Here is a 20,784-nt window from a genome sequence, read left to right as displayed (position 1 = left end):
TTTTTGCTTTGTAATCGTATCAGTTTCTTCATCAGCAGCTTGAAAAGACTTCAGGTGGAAGGTAATTCAGAATTCCTGCCCTGGGCATTTTTCAGCTGAAGATATAACTCAGCGATAAATGTTGATTTAAATTAAGGTTCTTAGTTGGGATGGAATTTTCCAGAAGATTGCTTATTCTTCCTATTAATTGTTAGATTCATAAACCCTAAGACATCTGTTGTGCTATGGAACAGAAAGTGAGCAAATTAAAATGTTCAGCATCAGATCTAAATCCCTTTTCATCTACAAAGTCAACTATTGGTGTAATTGATTTTATTTTCCTGATTTCATTCCAATCAGGACTTTTACCTGATCAAAAGGAGCAACGCAATAGCTCTGTTTTACTCTTCCTGGACTGAGCTTCACCTCTCCTTAATGACATACTGGGGCCTATAAACTATCGTGTTTCCTTGAAAATAAGACCCAACCAGAAAATAAGCCCTAGCCTGATCTTTTAGCGAGCACCTAATATAACCCCTACTCCAAAAATAAGCCCGGGGTGGGCGGGCATGGCCAGCACAGGAGGTGGCGAGCATGCAGGGGCCGACAGTGTCTGGCAGTAGCCGCAGCCCACGCAATGCAGGTAAGTCTGAGCTCAGAGGCAGAGGCAGGGGGAGGCAGGAATCTGGATGTGCTCTGCGGACCCCTGGCTTGTGGGAGACTCATGTGGTGGCACCAGCAGCAGGTGGTGGCAGAGGCACGGAGGGAGGCAGGCGATCCAGATGTGTTGCATGGCTGCCTGGCTCGTGCGAGTCTTCATGAGATAGGCAGTTGAGCAGAACATCCGGATTGTCTGCCCCCCCCTGCCTCTGCACTTGGACTTACCTGTGTTGTGCCAAGGGGCCAGCGGGCTGTGGCTGCTGCCGGACACCATCGGCCCCCCATGCTCGCTGCCTCTTGTGTGTGCACCAAGGGGTGGGGCGCCTGGCCGGGCTGATCACCCTGATACAGTTTCCCCCCCCAAAAAATAAGCCCTAATGCATCTTTTGGTGCCATATATATTTTCAGTCTTATTTTCAGGGAAACATGGTAACATTGCTTTGGGATATTTTTCACTTTTTCTTTGAGGTAACTACACATTTTATAGCATTATGTCCAAACTGTAATTAATGTTTTCTGAGAAGCACATGTAGAAGGGTGTAGAAGGGCAATGGAAATTGGAGAAGGAGCTTCTGCTAGTATCTGTAATTTTCCCATTTTTTGTGGAGAAGGCACAAACCACATGGCCAAGGACATGATTTGCCTATGTTAGTATTGACTATCTCTATCCTGTGGTGGTTCTAGAAAAACAACACTGAGGGTTAAAGTTGACTAAGAGCAACTACAACAAGCAATCACTTGTTAACCTATATAGGGGACATGGTAGATGATTAGGAAAGAGCTGTGAAACTTGTGGTATTTGGCAGTGCAGAAAAGGTTGAGGCCTATATGGCATCATGTCTTTTCCACTCCATATCTATACTAAGGTGCCTTCAAGTCAGTGTCAACTCCTGGCAGTTGTTTGGACTAGTCCCTATAAATTTCATAGAAAGGTTTTTCCAGAGATGATTGCCTGAGCTTCAGGGCTAAGAGAGAATGACTGGCCCAAAGTCACCCAGCTGGCTTTGTGCCTAAGGTGACATTAGAACTCTGCTTCCTAGTCAGATGTCATAACCACTACACAAAATGCCTGTGTAGTAAGGAGTCACTGACTCAAAGGCATACACACCCAACCACAATTGGATTTGATTTGGACAATGTGAGAAACTGCACTTAACAGATAGGGAATTTAATGCCTCCAGTTTTTTCTTGTGGTCATATATGATAGTGAAAATGAAGATCTCATGAACCTGGAGGGCAAACTAAGTTTATTCCTATGGTTTAAACATTATTTGATGGTATCCAAACACACCCCACAACCTATAAACTGTTGTCTTGCTATATATTTGCAAGCCTCATACAACTCTGGCTGTTCATACGTTCAGTGCCTTCACATGCATGCAACTGTATCTTAGTATACGAATATATATTGCCTGTGTTAGCTTTAAATGTGCTTTGCCATAAAACTTAATGGTTTTGATGCTGCATACCTAAAAGGAAACGTTTGTCATTTTCAGCTATAAATGTTTGTGCTCAACAGTCTTAATTCACTGTGTCAGATAAGAGGAAATCATGTTAGAATGTATTTATGATTTATCACTCCTATCTAAGCTCCAGAGATGTTGGGGAAGTAGTTCTTCTTTTTAATCTAACAGGAATAGTCAGGTAAAACCCACACTAATCTAGCTCTTTGCTAGCAAGAAATAAAAAACATTATGTAGGCGATTTTTGGGCCTCTAACATAACGACAGGGTGCTTTCGGATGATCCACTTCTGTGCAGGTATTTGGAGGCTCTGTTTCCCATGCTGAACCTCTGTTGCATGCTGGTGGATGTTGTGGTTGTGTAAAGCAGAAGTCTAAGAATTAAAGGTATGTCCAAGATCATTAGGGGTGGGCTAAAGAGTCTAGGCAGTGGACATTCCATGCATTTTTAAAATAAAAGAAGTATGATTCTAAATCTGATATATGCTCTTTGTGATGGTGTAAACTTTAGCTTACATGCTATCTGGGAGTCACAATCCATCTAAAGCTAAGCATTTTAGAGCCGTGCCTATCATATATCTAGATGTGACCAAGATTATTCTGCTTTTCCCTTCCAACTTGGGCATCTCCTCCAGCTGACAAAAATCCCCAGAATGTAGGCTGTAGACACCCACAAAGAGAAGTATGAGTTTTGGCATTGAAAACAAGCAAAGGGCGTAAGGTTCTAAATGACAAAACTTGCATGCACCATTTGGCCGGGGAGTGTGGGTCTCTTGTGTACATTTTGTTTGCTTGGACAAAGGGGACTTTTGCAGTAGGTGGATTCATGTCCTCTTTGCTGAGATAGAATGCTAAAGACTTTGCTCCTCAGTGTTGCCTGCCCATGGCTGCTGATCATAAACTTTATCCGGGTGTAACTGCTTGAAAATATGGTAAACCAGCCCATTGACAGCATAAAACTATCTAAGAGTAAGATTTGTTATGTTCGATGGAACTTATACCCTGATGAATAGGTGTACAGTTTCAGCCTTAAAATGCCTACAGATTTCAAGTGAAGCATTAGGATTCATTTGTTTGGATGTAGGAGCTCAGAAGTAATTTTAATTCCAGTTTATATGAAATTATTCTTATTTCCTTCAGACTGAGCCCAACTTGTATTCTTGGCAATATAGTGGCCATTGCCTTACTTTTCTGGACTGCTTCCTAGTCTAGCTACAATCCTGCTATTTCCTAATAATCTTCCTACCAAGCATTAACTTGGTTCAACCCTGCCTTTGCTTTTCAAGATCAGTTAGATATTATTTGAATTTTCTTTAGATAAGCATCCTGGTGATGCGAAATGGTCCTGATCCACTTTGAAATCAGCAGTACTTTATTCCCATAGCTCCTTAGTCTATGGCCCAGGTCCCAATATTTCTTTGTGGTTTCCCCTCTGAGGTTAGAGATAGCCTTTCTGTCTCAAAGGGAAGATTTTCTCCCTTCCTACCTCTTTGCCAACTTCCATCAACCTCCATCAACCCAAGAAAGACTCTGATGGGAGTTGGGCAAGAGGATCTTTGGATTTTAAGGGGCCAAAAGTTCCCACCTGAAGCATAGCCTAAAGTTTAAATCACAGACACCCCAAATGTGGACCGAATCTATTATTCCTTTATTGACTTGTAGAAAGTTTCAATCAGGTAAGTAAGAGAGGACGTTCCGTTTGCATTCTTATCAGCTTGGGATGGGATGGGGTTAAAGGTAAGATTTCCTTGTAGATGCTTAACAGACCTATTTCACCCTTTAAAATTCTTAAAAACCTGGCCCATCTGCTTTGGAACTGGGACCCTCATCTTGCTATGGCAGATTTGAAATAGTCCACAAGTAGAAATTATGTAATTCTGAAAAGTATGTTAATGTAGCCTTCCGTTCAAGGAACTGGATGGTGAAACCAAACAGATTCAATAGAAAACCATGTAGGAAAAAGATCTTTTCCCATTGTGTTGACCTGCAACAGGCAGGGTATTGGTTTTTCTGGAATACTGCAATATTTGCATAGAAATGCTTTGGTTTTGGCCTTCTGGATAGACAGTTCTTAGCATTACCAAATAAAACATCTCCAGTTGCTTTGTTTATTTTCTACCTTTTTTCTTTTCTGCGAAAAAAAAAAGAATGAAACAGCAATAAGAAATCATGGGAGAGCTACAAATGTAAGACTTGGACATCAGCATTTCCTGTAAAAAAAACAAAATTGTGAATGAAGCAGAACAATTGCCCAAAATAAAATGCTTGTTTGGAAGCTCCCTAAACAGTCTGATCAATGATAGGGAGGAAAGGCAGCGGGAACTAAATCCACCTCTTGAACACCAAAATGGAGATTCACTAAGGTTTTTAGCTATCTTCAGGAAAATGGTATTTTTAATGAAAACAAAACAAAACAAAAAAAGATTTGGCACACATATTGAATATGTTGGAGAGTCTGGACCGTTCCAAGTATTTTTCTAAAATAAAAACGCCTTCCAGTTAAGGAGAGGAGAGAGAGAGAAAAAAAAATACTTGGAAAAACAGCATAAAACTGAATTGGATGCTATGTGTGTCTAGCATTTGCGATAAACGTTTTTCTTTATTTAACTGTTCTCTGGAGGAAGGTGGAATGGATTTACATAGTGCCAAACATGTGAATATAAGGTAGAATGCACTTCCTGCTGGAAAGCTGGACCAGAGGCCCTAAACTTTGGGGGCCAGTGAACACATATGGAGTTTTCAGAGTATTTTATGGCCACTCTTGCAAAATGGTTCCATGGTGGCTGTGGCAAATCACAAAACACCAATTTAACAGAAGGCAAGCCGAACACTGGACTGCAGCCACCAACCATGCTATTTTCTAAGAATGCATCTGGGGCCTCTGTGTGACCCAGAAGCATTGTGGGAAACAGGAGTGGCTGGGACCTTGTTAGTACAGTGTACTACCTTCCCATTCCTTTTTTTACAAATTAAAATAACCTTTTACAAATAGGTGACAAATCTTGTCCAATAGGCACATTATCATCCCCAAGGGCTATGTTAGACCAGCGTTTCTCAATCTTGGCAACTTGGACCTGTGTGGACTTCAACTCCCAGAATCCCCCAGCTAGCTATGCTAGCTGAGGAATTCTGGATATTGAAGTCCACCTGTCTTCAAGTTGTCAAGGTTGATAAACACTGTGTTAGGGAGTCAGCATTAGGCTCTGACTCAGTCCAGCAAAACTATCTTCACCCAGCTGACCTAGATTGATTTAAAACAATCTAAGCAATTGTTCTTGCTTGCAATTATTCCCACAATGCTTCTGGCCCCAAATGCATTCTTAGAAAATAGCATGGCTATCCCTTGGATGGGAGACTACCTGCAAATGCCACAGCTAAAGTAGGAAGTTGAATAAAGATCCTGCAGAAGGCAGTGGGAAGTCACACCTTGTAGCCAAGATGCATGTGTCATGCATGTGTTCCTGTGGCTTCCAGGGGTCAAGAGAGAAATGCTAAAAGTAGGCACCTATCAGGGAATAAGCCCCAATGTTGCACTTCTAATTAGAAGTATCTAGATTTTCCATATAAAAAAAATGCTGGATTTGTGTTTTTCCTTCATAGTTCAAAGTTGCCCATAATTCCATAGGGATTTTTAGGGGGGGGTGGGGAGGAAGCAAGCTGGTACAGAGCTGCCTTTCAAGATGGCAACAAAATGCTTGAAGAAGGAAGAATGGTGGGCCATGTGTTTGCTGACTCCAGGAATTCCAGTCAAATGCCTGGGCGAGGGATTCCTGGTTTTGCTTGAACTGGCTCTGTGTGTCTTCTTGCTGGGATCAAAGACAACAGCAAGAACTTGTGGTCTTTTCCATGTTTGAAACCCCCCCCTCCCTTCCCCTCTTTATTGCATTTAGAAGAGTGAGAAGCTTTGTTTGCTGGCTGTTTAAACCCTACTTCAAAAGAGAACTTGAATCAGTACATGCCTGTGCTATATACAAATTAAAATAATTGATTTTTGGCAGACTTTGGGAAAGATATATAAATTTAAAGGATCACATTTCCAATCCAGGGCTCTGATTTGGAACCCCTGCTCCCTCGTCGAGCTGGAAGTTGGCCATGGAAAAGAAGGGAGCTGCTCGCTTTGATTTAATCTAGCTTCTTGTCATGGCAGCGCTTTCTTCAACTCTTTACAGCTCAAACCTGTTGGATTTTGGCACAGGTCCACAGCTGCATCCTTTCTTTGCCTGCTGGTGCTGTGGCCTTTGCATAGAACCATTGAATGGGGAAGATACATAGGACAGTATTTCTCTTTTTTAATTCTCCCCTTCTCCTCTTTCTCCTTCTCCTCCCATCAGCGGGAGCATCACATCCAATGAAGCACAACAGCTTCTGGCTTATACCCATCCTGTGACGGATGGCACCGGGTCCCACACTCTCTGCACTGCCCTAAAAATAGCTCTCAATTAACATTGCATTTCAAGAATTGGAAATTTTCCCAGAAGTCCATTCTTTCCCTCTTTTCTCCCCCCTCCCCTTTTCTGTTTCATTACATTTTGCAGTAATAATACATAAGCCTGTAGAAAACATGACGGGTAATGAAAAATGTAATTAATATAAGCAGTGTAAAGCATGTTTTTTTCCTCTGTTGTCCTTGCAGAAAATTGCTGCTTTAAACTGAGCAGGATGTGAAAATGCATAAAGCAAACATCGATATGCTCCGCTTTGTAAATATCTTAGGCAAAACCGTGAAGGCAACTGCTGTTTATTATTTTACTCTGTCACAAATTCTTTTCAGAAAGTTTTTGTGTTGTTTTTCTTGCCTCTTTTTTTTGTTTTGCCCTTCCCAGATTAAAAGATGATACTATCCTAAAATTACTACTTTTTGGTACTATAGCTTTAACAGTTACTGATTCATGGTAGAAATTGCATTTTTTTTTCTGTCTGGCTCCTCCCCCATTTCCATAAAAGATAATCAGTCACCCATAAACCTTTGCAAAATTTGCTTATGCTTCCTGTTTTTCATTTTAGTTTTATTACACAAGGTTAACCTTAGACATGGTCCAGAGAGTTACAAAAACTACATTAGGAAAACATTTTCCCCAAAAAGTGCTTTTGATCCTGAAAGAAATTCTGAAATCTGATTTATGAATTAATATTGGGGTACAAAGACCAAAATTAGCAACTATAGCAGGGCTGGAGTCTAGTGCAAATTCTTTGTGTGAGCCCAGCTATTTCTTTGAATTGGATTACAGTCATAAGCTGTTTCCTTATGAGATACTTACAATAGCTTGATAGCCATCATTGCAGCGATGTACTGCATTGTTACACTACTGTTACTTTTCCTCAATAGAGGTTGGCTGGCTCTAGATGCTGAAAATCACTATATGGAAATGACTGCAGAGTACATTTCAGTTCTGGTTAAGTACTGCCCTCCTCCTGAATCTCAAGTTTGGATAGAGCTTAGCATCACTTCATCATTTTTAGGGGATTCCATAGCTCCCATAATTCATATGAAACCACAGCAAACTGTCCAAGATCTTGCAAGTTTGCATTCTTTGTAGAGGATTCCATAGTATTACAAATATTCTTGGAACAACTCTAAAATAATTGAAAAAAAAAAGTGGCTTCCAGCAGAACCACCCTTGATTTGACTTGGAGTTGTTAATTGCATAAATTGCTAATCCACATTACCCAGTATTGAAAAATGTAGACTTTTTTTTAAAAAAAAAATTGGTACTCTCTAAACGTATTGGACTGCTGCCCCTTTTGTCCTTATCTATCATGATATGCTGACTGAGGACAATGGGAAGCATAGTCCAGCACTTCTGGAGGTATCATCATGGATAAAAGGCTGTCCAACCCAATCTGCATATAGTGGGGACTGAGTATGACACTTCTAGATGTGTAGCAGGTTCTTAGTCACTCACTTCCAACTCACTTATAACTTGATAAAACATGCTAACATGGTCTGCTAGGTAATGCTACATCTCCCAGCAGACTCTACTAAACTGACCAGAGTTTGGCATGGGAGCACTGCTTTGTAGAACAGGCTTGCCGCTCTACCTTTGAGAGGGATAAAGTTATCCAAATTGAAATGTAGCTGCAGGAGGCCATTATGGATTCTGATAAGACTTTCTAGCTAGAGATCAGTCCAAAGAAAATCAAGGCAATATGGTCCATGCCAGGACTTTTGAGTTATTTCTCATGGGCCATGCTTGATTCCTTAGGAATTCAGTCTGAAAATCTTTCCTACCATAACAATGCAGTATTTCAAACTCAATTTCTACAGCCAGCTAAAAATTGTGACTAGTTTATTTTTTTTTCTTTTCTCTTTTCCGTTCTCTGTAGCTGGCAATATTAGTTACTGTTTATTTTTACCTTGTTCCTAGAACTAAAGTTTTTCACTTCAGACCTCTGTTGTGCATGAACCAGTGGATACCACACACAGCATGCCTTTTGCTTTAGGTTCTCCAATCTAAAGAGACCCCTTTAAAAAACCAGGCCTCTCTCTTGTTGCATTTTGCACAGCCATTTGGAGTCCCAGATGTAGGAAATGAAATAATCCACGCTCATACAGGCCTGAAAGTGCTCATCTGGCACACAGGAACATCACCCTGCAGAATCACATAAGCGTGAGTTCACTTTTGTTATGGCATTTCATAAACAGAGAAGCAGAGGGCAAACAGGGAAGGCCTTTGAGATAATAACAATCGTATTTATCACAGATTGGCTTTAAAGTGTATGTATGCTTGTAAAGCAGGTCTGAAAGTGCGAAGGAGATATCCCTGGTGAAACTTCTCATTCTTTCTTCTTGAAGACTGAATGTGGGGGAAGCATACATGATGCCATATCCCTCAATAATTAAAGGCATGCAATTACCAGTTTAAAAGAAATACTTTTTAAAACCTCAAAGTATAAGGTAACTTTCTAAAACCCAACAAACCATCCCTGGATTTAGAGTTACCTTAACTGGGCTGCTGTACTAGACAACAGCAAGGAGATGGAAAACATTTCCTAATATAACAGAATAACAGGGCTGGAATAACAGAATAACTTGGCGGTTTTTTAGTCCAACCCATTGCTCAAGCGGGAGACCCTATACCTGTGGTGGCGAACCTATGGCACGCGTGCCACAGGTGACACGCAGAGCCCTCTCTGTGGGCACGCGCACCGTCGCCCCAGTCCTAGGCCTTCAGCTGGGTTTTATAAAACCTTTTCGCTTTAGGCCTCCGCCGCCATGTGCAAAAAATAAAGGTTCAATCAATCAATCAATTTCAACTTCTCACAGGAAAAAAAAAGATCTCGCAAAGATGGAATTGATTGATTGAACTTTTTAGTCCCACCCAGTCTGCCGTTCCACCGCAGCCACGCCCATCCAATGGGCCACACCCACCCAGCACCCGATGATACATAAGTGGGTTTTGGGTTGCAGTTTGGGCACTCGGTCTCTAAAAGGTTCGCCATCACTGCTGTATACCATTTCAGACAAATGGCTGTCCAGTCTCTACTTAAAAGCCTCCATGGATGGAGAACATTTTCTAATATGGAAACCCACATTATGGCCTCTTTGAGCCTGACATTGTAAGAGTAGGAAGACCCCTAAAAGGATTTAAGTAGGGGTTATTCAAATGAAAGTAAATATTACGGTGCACCAACATCTTGGCCGTTTGAGGCAAAAAAGTCAAGACGACAGTAGCAACAGCAATGCAATCTAAGTCACATCCCTTATTTATGTGCATGGTCATGCATGTTAGGATGGTTGCATGATTGTCACTTCCCTTCTTTGGCTTTGCTGTGGACACCCCTGATTGTACATGTGCTCAGAAGCATATAGAACCAGGTTCTAACTCAATGTAGAACAGATCTCAGCTTCACTACTTGGAAAGTTCTTTAGAGGGTTGTAAACATCCCAGACAGGAATTCCAGAAGGCTAATTTCAGAGTCAACCTAAAGTAGTTTCCTGTCATGTCATTTTTATTACTGCAACTGGGACTGGAAATCCCATCATAAGTCGTGACAGTTGTAAGTCAAGGTGCCCACTTGATTGGAAGTGATTTCATGGCCTTTTTTTTTTTTGCAGTAATCATTAAGTGAATGAGGCAGTCATAAGTGTGAAAACATTCATTTGAATGGGCATTTCTTTTCCGAAAGTAGCAAAAGCCTTCATGAATTGCAGTCATGTGACCTTGGAGGTGAATGCTATGGGCCCTAATACACCCATTCCATAGTCATCATAAATGCAAATTATCCTTAAGTGACTAGTCGTAAATCAAGAACTACTTGCACATGAGATACAGGCTTTGCCACCAAAACCCTTTGGGTGCTGGGTCCTAGCTTCTGCCTTCTCAGGTGATTTTTATTAGAATTTTTTTTACAGAAATAAAAGATAAACAAGGGAAAGTTAAGAAAAAGAGAAAACAAGGAAAAGTGTGAAAAGCAATACACATAGAAAAAGATAATTAAAGAAACTTCTGATCTTCATTCAGCAATTACAAGCTTAGTATCCTCCCTTTCTAAAATTACATTAAATTGTTCCCTTCTGTCCCATATTCAACTCCTCTTAATCAGCAAATCCATAAATCACAATTTCATTCCCCCCCCTATTTTTCACCCTTGAGCAAATCCTGACTATTCAAGTGCTTACCTTTTCCAAAGTACAGGCAACTACAACCTTGTTACAGATAAAGAAAGGGATAATAAAACAAAATCTGTTCTCTCTCTCTCTCTCTCTCTCTCTCTCTCTCTCTCTCTCTCTCTCTCTCTCTCTCTCTCTCTCTCTCTCTCTCTCTCTCTCTCTCTGTCTGTCTATCTCTTTCTCTCTCTCTCTCCACACATACACATACAGAAACACAAAGTGATGTCATTTAGCAGTAAGGTTATCTTTGCAAAACAAGGAACAAAGCTGATGTTTAAATCAATTCTGTTGGAGCAAGCAATTTGAAAGACTCCTTTGGTTAATCCAAATCTTCAACACCATTTCCTCAATGACATAAGCACTCATTGGGCTATTCTGCCCTATCGGAAGGAGATTCTTAGGTTGAAACCAAAAACTGGTAGCAGCCTAAAGCTGAATACTTAGTTCCACATCAACAAGTCAAATGAGAATGTTTTTGATTGAAAAATACTATATGTAGCATTCAGATTTAAATATACCAGTAATTTCATTTAGCCTTTCAGCTAGGTGCTTAGGTTAGAGGAGACCAACAGTGCAGTGTCACATATTAAGTTTTCTAACTTTCATTTACATTGAAAGCCATGCATAGGCTCTGAAAAATGATACACACACACACACACACACAAACACACACACACACACACACACACACATATATATTCAGAATTGGCTTACACATGTTTACCACAACAAGAGACAATGCAAAGTATGGCATCTTGATGGTGAAGTATTGTAGACTTCCTTGTGGTTTCTTTGGTGATCAAGATGTTAATCCTAGGGTTCTCTTCTAATAATTGAAAACCTCATACATTTCAAGGTGTTCACTTCTATAGGAGTAGAAGCCCACCCTGTGAGAAATATTATCCCAAAGGCAATTCTTTCTTATTTTAAAACTAGCTGTACCCGGCCACGCGTTGCTGTGGCTCAGTCTGGTTAAATGGAAAAGAAAGAAAAGAGAAAGCGCACGTTTGTAATATGTTTAATTTCACAATGCTTGTGGGTATACAATATTTTTTGTTGTTCCATTGTCTGTGCAGATATAGAGATTGTCTGGTTTGCCGACTCTAGAACACGCAACATATAATTGTCCATGTGAGAAGCAATCCGTGTCTAGATCTAAACCGCACAATTCTAAAGATTTGCCCTGAGCTTTGTTGATGGTGATTGCAAACGCCAATCGAATTGGGAATTGCAATCTCTTAAATTGAAATGGCATATCCGTTGGAATCATAAGAATGTGAGGAATGAGGACATCTTCACCTTTGAAAGGTCCTGTCAAGATTGTTGCTTCTACGACGTTGCTCATTAAAGCATGTTTTTATGCTTTAAAGAGCATGTTTTTACCTGTCACAGGTGTGACATCTATATAATAGTAGGTATATAAAAACTCGCGCGTATTCGAATGCAACGTTGTGTCAAAATTTCAAAGCAATCAGTGAAGAACTTTCGGAGATTTAAGATTTTGAACAAACGAACATTTACATTTTTATTTATATAGATTAATATAGATGTGTTCCTCAGTCTTTAGATTGTTAAGAAGTAACCATTGTATGTGGTTGACACACTAGTTGATAAGCAAAGACAACAGGAGCCATGATCTTGCAAGCCTTGTATCTAATCTGCTTTTAAGAACCTCTTGAAGACCTCCAGTAAAAGGAATCTACCATTTAATAAGGCAATCTATTCCAATGATTAACTACTTGTACCATATTTTTAATTGTTCCTGCTGTTATTGGTTGTGACCCTGCAGAAGTCTAATCCTTCCATTATATGGAAAACATTTAAAAATCTGCTAGCATATTTTCCTTTCTGCAGATCTAATTAAATCTAATCTAGTTTCTTTAACTACTTCTGGTAGGGCTAGGTTTCCAATCCCTTTACTATAATGGGAGCCATCCTCTGAACTTGCTCTAGTAGTTTGTCAAAACCCATTTTAAGCCTGTACACCAACTGCTAGCAAAAGTCTATGCTTTGAAGATTATTTGGAAGTATTATTCAGGGCCTTAAATGAACGTAGTGCTTCTCTGCTACACATTGGACACACCCCTCTCACTTTTTCCCAGTTTCTATGCACATCCAAAAAGCATTTTTTTTTTAAACAGAAAAACTTTAATGAATCATCTCCTGAGAGCATCTCTCTTCCTACTTGTACAGGAGCCTGATGAATTATGTGAAAGCTTTCAGTGAACACCAAAGTAGTCCTGTGGTTGTGCATAGCCTAAGGCAGGGGTGTCAAACTGCCGGACCATGGGCCGGATGTGTCACACTGAAACTGCGCCCACCCCACTGCTGGCAATAAGGAAAAAGTGATATGTCATGACACGTCACGTGACGTTGTGAGTTTGACACCCCTGGCCTAAGGGCTTCTCCTAAGTCCTAATAGCTCAATGTTTAGGGTGAGAACTTTGGGTAACACAGTTTCCCCAACAGGCTGTCCTCATGGTGTTTAAAAGGAAGTGAATCCTACTGAATTCAGCGGCATTTACTTCTAACTAAATGTGTAGGGAATTGTATATGAGAGGAAAATGTGATAGAAAAGTAGTTAGCCCATATATAGGTTGCAAAATTCTAGACAATCATCACATGGCAGCAAAGAGTTAAGCATTTTCTACATCCCTCTACTGTCATCTAATGATTATCTAATTTTTTGTAGCCCACGTACAATAAGCTTTTAGTGGGCATTTTCTAATCAGAGAAAAGTCCTGGGGACATTTCCAATCAAAATGGCAGGACTGGTTGTCCAGAATGATTGGACTGTCATCCCAAGTATCTAGCAGTGACCCAAATGCTTTTTTGAAGGCAGGACAGACCATTCACTTGTCTGGCAGTGTGCATTGTGAACTGACCAGATTTTCAGATGCCACTTCAGCAAAGTAGTGCTTCAAGGATTTGATGACAAATGGAGACAACTAGGAAGCCAGTACAAGCTGCTCTGTACAACCTAAGAGAGTGCCTTCTTGCATGGGTCATTTGCTTTAAATCAACCTTCCCCAACCTGGTGCCCTTCAGGTGTGTTGGACTTTACACTATTTCAATGCTCCCCACTTCCTAATTGTTCACACAATGACTGGAGATTATTTGAGTTGAATCCCCAAATACCTAGTAAATGTGAAGACAGTTGCGCCACTGTTAGCATTAGGCAATCAAAGCCCAAAATAATTGATTCTATAGTGCCACCAGTTTCTTATGTTTACTATAAATTGACGTTCAATCTGGGATAAATACATTTGGCGTCTTTTAGAACCTGACAACCTGCTGGGTTCTAAAGGACGTATGCTAATTTTTGCCAATAGTTTAGAATAAGTATCTATGATTTGTTCTGATTCATAAGTCAGACTCCTGTCTCTGCTGGCACTTAGGAAAGATTCACACATTACTCCAGAAAAAGGTAGAGACATGACAAGATTCTTTTAGCTTGTCAGTTTCACATGGAAAATGTTTCTAAGTACACTTGGTGACAGCTGGTGTTTTCTGTGTCAGGGACAGGCCTTGAAAATGGAAGGGTAACCTGACAGAGTAACTACCAGCTGTCCTCGGCTGAGGGCACATTTGTAAGCATGCACGGCAGGATGCTGATAGCAGAATGCCACCTGAGAAAAGTCATGTGTGAAAGTAGCCCAGAGTTTTACCAATAGTATACTAGTTCTACTGCATGTGAGAGATACATTCTTATTATAATGAAGCCTAGAAAGGAAATAAGAAAACAAAATGGGGGGGGGGGAGGCTGTCCTTCCTCAAGAACACCTGGTATTTGTAGTAGCCTAATTAGTCAGCCATAATTGTATACCACAAGTGTGATAGGAATGAGAGCATATAACAATTCAGGTAGTCAGAACAATGTTTAATAAACAAATATAACTTGTAACAATGCAGATACTCATCTATATTTGATCATGGTTAATGGAATTTACTTTCAAGTAAATGTACATTTTTAGGATTATGGTTTGAGAGATTGAATTAGAATTCTAAAGCTGCAGTTCATATTCTTCTTCTGCCATAAGATCAGTAGATTCTCTTAGATTAGCCCTCAAGTTAACCACAGTCTCTCATTGCAAAAGAGGTTTATGATTGGCCTACTTTATGAACTGTAAGGACTCATGAGATAATGTGAGCTAAGTGTTTTGAACAAATAAAATTATGATTTATGAGGTTTGACTAACTGAATAGCACAGAACATTGCTTGTTGCACTGCACCATGGTAAGGCTCAGTGTATTGCATTTTACTCCTGAAAAAAAATGTATTTGAAGAGTGAAAAAATGAGATTTACTAATTTGAGTAGATAAGTTTAGACCTGGCAGAACAACTATGTAATTATTGTGCAAGAAACTTTGGTGTTCAGAAAAGCTCTTCCTGCTCTCATTAATCTAGCCCTGTGGTTAATGTGCTTGATTCACCATTTGGCACCATGACAGGAAGCTTTGTATCAGGGAATAACTTATTATAATAAGTAAGTTTACAAGCAGAAATAAGCCATCCCAGCTGACTGTAAGAGAAGTTGCAGAGTTTCCAAATTAATCTTAGCTCTAACCCTGAAAAGCCACAAAGCTAATTGGAGAATTGAAAGCTTTCAAAACATGTTAGGGAGCTTGATGGGAACACGTTGAAATAAACACAAACATTTAGATAAAGCCACCATTTTAATTGTATTAATTCTGCCAATTAATGATAATGGAAGAGCCGTCCAATTAGCTAAATAGCTAATAGTTTTATCAAGCAGAGGCTGGCAATTTAAAGCAAACAAATTCTTTCTAATTTTATCCCCTTGCTCACTAAGATATTTAAAGGATAATGGGAGAATCCAATAAAGGATATTGCTCAAAGAGAGCTACATTTAAATTGTCTAATGGCTTTAAGAGTTTTACCTCAATTAACAAATACTAAACCTGAGCACTTAGTGAATTCCTGTAAAAGAGACATCATTTGGCCAATTGAGGAGAGTTTAAAGAAATTTATAAATTAACATACTCTCTGCATAAGCATTATGCATTATGCTACATTATGACTGACGCTCTTCCCCCATTGGTATATCTCCGAAGCCACCAACAAAAAGCAAGTGAAAAATTACAGACAGGGAGAGAATTTTATTAACTGAAATACTCAACAAAATGGAGAAGAGCAATTATTTATTTGAACAGTGAATTTCAGTAGAAGGAGGTCAACCCATCCACCATACTGGAGAAGGGACAAATTCTAGAAGCTCTTTCAATTTGAACTATATTAAGGCTCTGGAAGGGTAACAAGATCCTTTTTGGAGGGTGGAATTCATTAAGTAGAATAAAGCTCTTGTAATAATATGGATGATAAAGTATCATTAAAGCAGTGCCATCGACTGCTAGTAATGGGGTGGTTTGGAATATGTCCAGTTGGATCCAGATGGATGATCAAGGTGACTGTCATTTGATGTCTTAGGGACTATGCACATACTTCATACACATACATGCTTCATTCCAGCATATATACCATGTTTCCCCAAAAATAAGACCCGGTCTTATTTATTTATTTATTTATTTATTTATTTAGCCGCCAAAGAGAGGCACCAGGTCTTATTTTCGGTGGGTGTCTTTTCCACTCACCTCATGGCAGTGGCACCGACAGTCCCACCCAGCTGGCCCACTTCTTCTGCGGCTGAAGGAGCAGCTTCATTCTGCAGCTGAGAATGGAGTTCCAGCCTGCATTTTGCTGTCAGAGGCCTTTCCGGAGACAAGTGTTGATCCATGGGAGGCCTGGCTGCAATGGTAAGCTCTAACCCCCCACTCCTGCCCTAGCTTGATCTTTAGGCATGCGCCTCGCCCCAAAACTAGGCCCACCTCCAAAAATCAAGCTAGGGCTTATTTTGGGGGTAGGTCTTACTTTCGGAGAAACACAGTAGCTTAATGATGGGAAATGCCCAGGCAGGCAGGGAGGACAACTAGGGTTGCCAGGTGTCCACTATTTGAGTGGATAGTCCACTTTTTTCACATTATGTTCACTATTTTTTTTCACAAAATAGTGGACATTTTTTTTTATTCAAAAGCTTTATGATGAAATGGTACGTAATCTAAAGCTGTACAGTCTACTTTTTTTACTACTTAAACACCCCCCCCCCGCTTGTCCGCTATTTTTTGGAAGCAGACCTGGCAACCCTAAGGACAACTCAAGCAAGGAATTATCCTTGAATTTTTACACAGCAACAAGAGATCTAGGACTGACATCCCCCTCCCCCCTCAAGCCCATAGAGACGTAACTATCTGTTCCCTGAGGAGATTCCTGCACTCTAGGGAGAATACAATAAAGTAACTAGTTTGAATTCTGCACATATGTATCTGGTTGCTTTTGCCTAACATTTAAGGGGGGGAAAAGCTTCAGAAACAATAGATGAGAATGGACGAGTCACTTTCTTTCAACCAACAAGGTTCCCTATTGTTAATAAATTCAACAGGATTGTGCCCTTCCTTCCTTTCCCCTCCCTTCCCCTTCATGGATTGCATTGTCCACTACATAAATTTTTCAAATCCCTTGAGTCTCTGAATTCATCAGCATCAGGTATTCAAATATTAAGATCCTAGTTTATTGTTGCACTATTAATAATGTATATGAAATAAAGATAGAGAGCAATATCTTTTAAAAGTAAAGCATGCCTTGGATGTACAAAAACAATAATCTTCTATACCACTGTAATGTTTTCTCTTTCCATTTTTTAAAAGATAGGATTTTTGTCAACTACTTCTTTAGTTTGGATGCTGTGGGTCATTATTTTATAAGAGGCTCTATACAAAGGGTAATTTGGAAGCTTTCTTTGTATCACTGATGAAGACAGGTAGATGATTAATCTTTGGAAAAGCTGTAGCATTTTTCTTGTTTAATATGGATATTTGGGTGTGTAGATGTTTGGGTGTGTAGATATTGCTGTTTTCCTTCTTACAGGATTCTTAATAAACCTATCAGAATAATTTATAACTTAATACACTTTATTATGTAAGTTTCAGACAAAGCACTCTCACAATTTTCCATTTTGTTTCCTTTTCCGCCCTTGTTCTAAGTTCCTTCTCATCCTGTCTCCTGGGACTTGTAGTAACACATTACAGTTGCCTTTTCTGATGTCACTGTGCTTTTCTATTACAGATCCAGCTAATGTCTCCTCTACAGAGGAAGGCATCAGTGGTTGATTTCAAAACAATGGATAATAAGGAGGAAAAAATCCCGGCCATCTGCATCTGCCCTGGATTGGGAATAGCAACACTACGTCCATGAGTCTAAAGACTAATGTTTCCTGAAAACTCCTGCATCTGTTTCAGAGTGAAAAATTAATAGTGGAATAGAGGAATGGCTGGAGAAACACTGATTATAAAACATTTCACTAATTCATTAATACATCGTCAATCAGCTTCTCCATTTGATTTTAATTCCTTGGAATTTCAGGCTGCACCTCTAACTACATTTGAGCATCAATTCAGCCTTGCTCCTCTTCTCCTTGTTATCTGGCCTCTTACCTCTCTGATCCCCATTTGATTTCTTCGGCTTCTGATTTCACCTGCTTTCTTAGTGAGGTTTTGACTTTCACCTAGTGCACACCAGACGGCAATGCATCAAACTGCCCATTTGACTTTGAAGAATCCAATAGAGACTTTTGGGGTTGAGACAGAACAATTTCCAGACTGCTTGACCTAGAAGATCTTGATTTCCAAGGTGAAATTGATAGGACCATTCCTAATATAAAAGGAGTGATTCCTCCTTAGAAGTTAGAATTCCTTAGAAGTTGAGGCTTCTTTCAATTTCTTCTTGGAACTAGATAAAAGAGTAGCTTACTACAAAGAACATAAGGAACTAAAACAGAGAATAAATATGTTCATATGTTCATCCACCTAGCTGGATTTATGATTATGCTAGACCATGGATCATTTATGATTATTTTTAAACAGTGTTGGTTGGGGTCATGTTAGGTGTATGCTATTATAAATGATGGCTTTGTTCATTCATTGTGCTAAGCCAAAAGCCAGCTACTTTGACACAGTGTGATTTGCAACCCAAGAACTTTCATTCTGCATTTTTAAAACTAACTGGCTTTTGCATAAAACAAAGACTTTATTTTTAAAACTCAGATATGGACATTTATTTAAAAAACCCAAAAGCCAAGATAGTAGTAAATAGCTTTTATCACGACAGTGTAATATACTGAAATGGACAAGACAAGCTTGCCCTCTTTTCTCTTTATTTTTACTGGCATTAGAACCATTAGCAATGAAAACGTGTCATGAAAATAAAATCCAAGGAGTTAAATTAGCAACTCAAGAACATAAACTAAAATTATACTCTTATGATGAGATTTACAGTCACCCAGCAGAATGATTTCTTAGCATTGTTCATGGAATATGAACTACAACATGGTTTCAGATCATGTTATTGGATTAATAAACGAAAAACTAAAATGTTGATATGGAATTTGGCAGAGGAAGAAAAGTCATACATATTTTTGGAATTTAACATAACTATAAAACAGGAGAAATATCTAGGAATTTGTATGGCAAAAATTAATAGGGATTTATTTAAAAACCATTTACCAATTTGGAAAAGGGTAACAGCAGATATATACAGATTAGGGAAAATTGTCTTGGCTAGATAAAACTACAACAGTTAAAATTAATATTTTACTAAGATTTAATTTTCTTACTCCAATGAGTGCAATACATACTGAGATTGGTATTAAATGATGGGTACAAATAAGTAATATGGACCTAAAGTTTATATGACCCTTATTTCTTAAAACAATTTTGGATGTAAATAAGCTGAAGAGAGATTTTCTGAATGGTACAATAAGGAAAAAGGGAGAGAAAAGATTTTAAAGACTTAAAAACCTTTGCAGAATGCTTAACAAAGAGTGGATGTAAGAAAGTTTAAAACAGATAAAGGACATAGTTCTTTTGAAAGATTTTTTTAAAAAATAAATTGGAATTAAAATAGACAAGCAAACAAGACTGTGGGACTTTTTTTGTTTACTATTAAAGACTGGAGAAAATTGGTAGATTTTTAAAGATAATACGAGTCAGACTATAATTCTGACTGTAACTATGGAGATACTGATTATGAAGCTTATTGTAACTACAAAGTGCCAGTTGTGATGAAGTATTAAGGGAACAAGAAGACAAAATAGAAAAAAAGGAGATGTTTGCCTTTTTTCCTTTACCCTGCTTATGATACTTTCATTTTTGGATTATAATATCATAATAGCAACTACTAGAAAAGCAGCAAAAATAGCAGAGGGGAGGAGAGGATTACTAGGGCAAGCAGTAGAGAGACAAATTACAAAATATTTACTTCAGGAAATGTTTGAGGAACTGGGTAGTATCTGAGCTGAATCATTTGATACTAAATTGACTAAATCACTTGATACTAAATTGACAGTAAGTATACAGTACTTAACTTGTAACAACTCTTCATAGACTAAGCTAACTCTGCTATTATTGAGGTGTAGCGGGCTGACTGAAAAGCTTTGCGGGAGAGGAAAGTGGAAAGCTTGGACAGCTGCTGCTGGTTTGGGCGCAGTGGGTATAGACTGGGGGAAGGGAAGAAAAGGGGAAGGAGAAAGGGAGTGGGGGTCGGGGTGGTAATTGTTGCTGTTGGGGACAGACCAGGTGAAGCCAAAGAGAATTGGAGTTTTAGGTAATTCCTCTTCTTTGGAGTAGTGGGAAGGAGAGGAAGAGAGAGAGAGGGGGGGTTTATTGCTTTCTTTTGCAAAGGGATATCCCGAGCAAGGGGGAGAGACTGAGGAAGTTGCCTGGGGTGCTGAACCAGGTTTTAACTAGAAAGGAAAGGGGGGGGCATTTGGCATAGAGACCCGGGACGATGGGTCCCGACAGAAGGTTAAGGTTAAGGTTAATTTAATTTGTATACCGCCCTTCTCCCGTAGGACTCAGGGCGGTTCACAGCATATTAAAAACACAAATACAATATACAGGATACAAAAAAAATCATACAAAAATACACAAAATAACCCCACTAAAACCTAATTAAAAGCCAAATATTGATTGCTGTGTTCCCATTAAAATTACTTTTTAA

The sequence above is a fragment of the Protobothrops mucrosquamatus genome, unplaced genomic scaffold, assembly GCF_001527695.2.
Source record: "Protobothrops mucrosquamatus isolate PMUCROS unplaced genomic scaffold, P.Mucros_1.0 scaffold506, whole genome shotgun sequence".
Lineage (NCBI taxonomy): Eukaryota > Metazoa > Chordata > Lepidosauria > Squamata > Viperidae > Protobothrops > Protobothrops mucrosquamatus.
The sequence above is the reverse complement of the archived record's forward strand: the minus strand, read 5'-3'. Positions refer to the sequence as shown.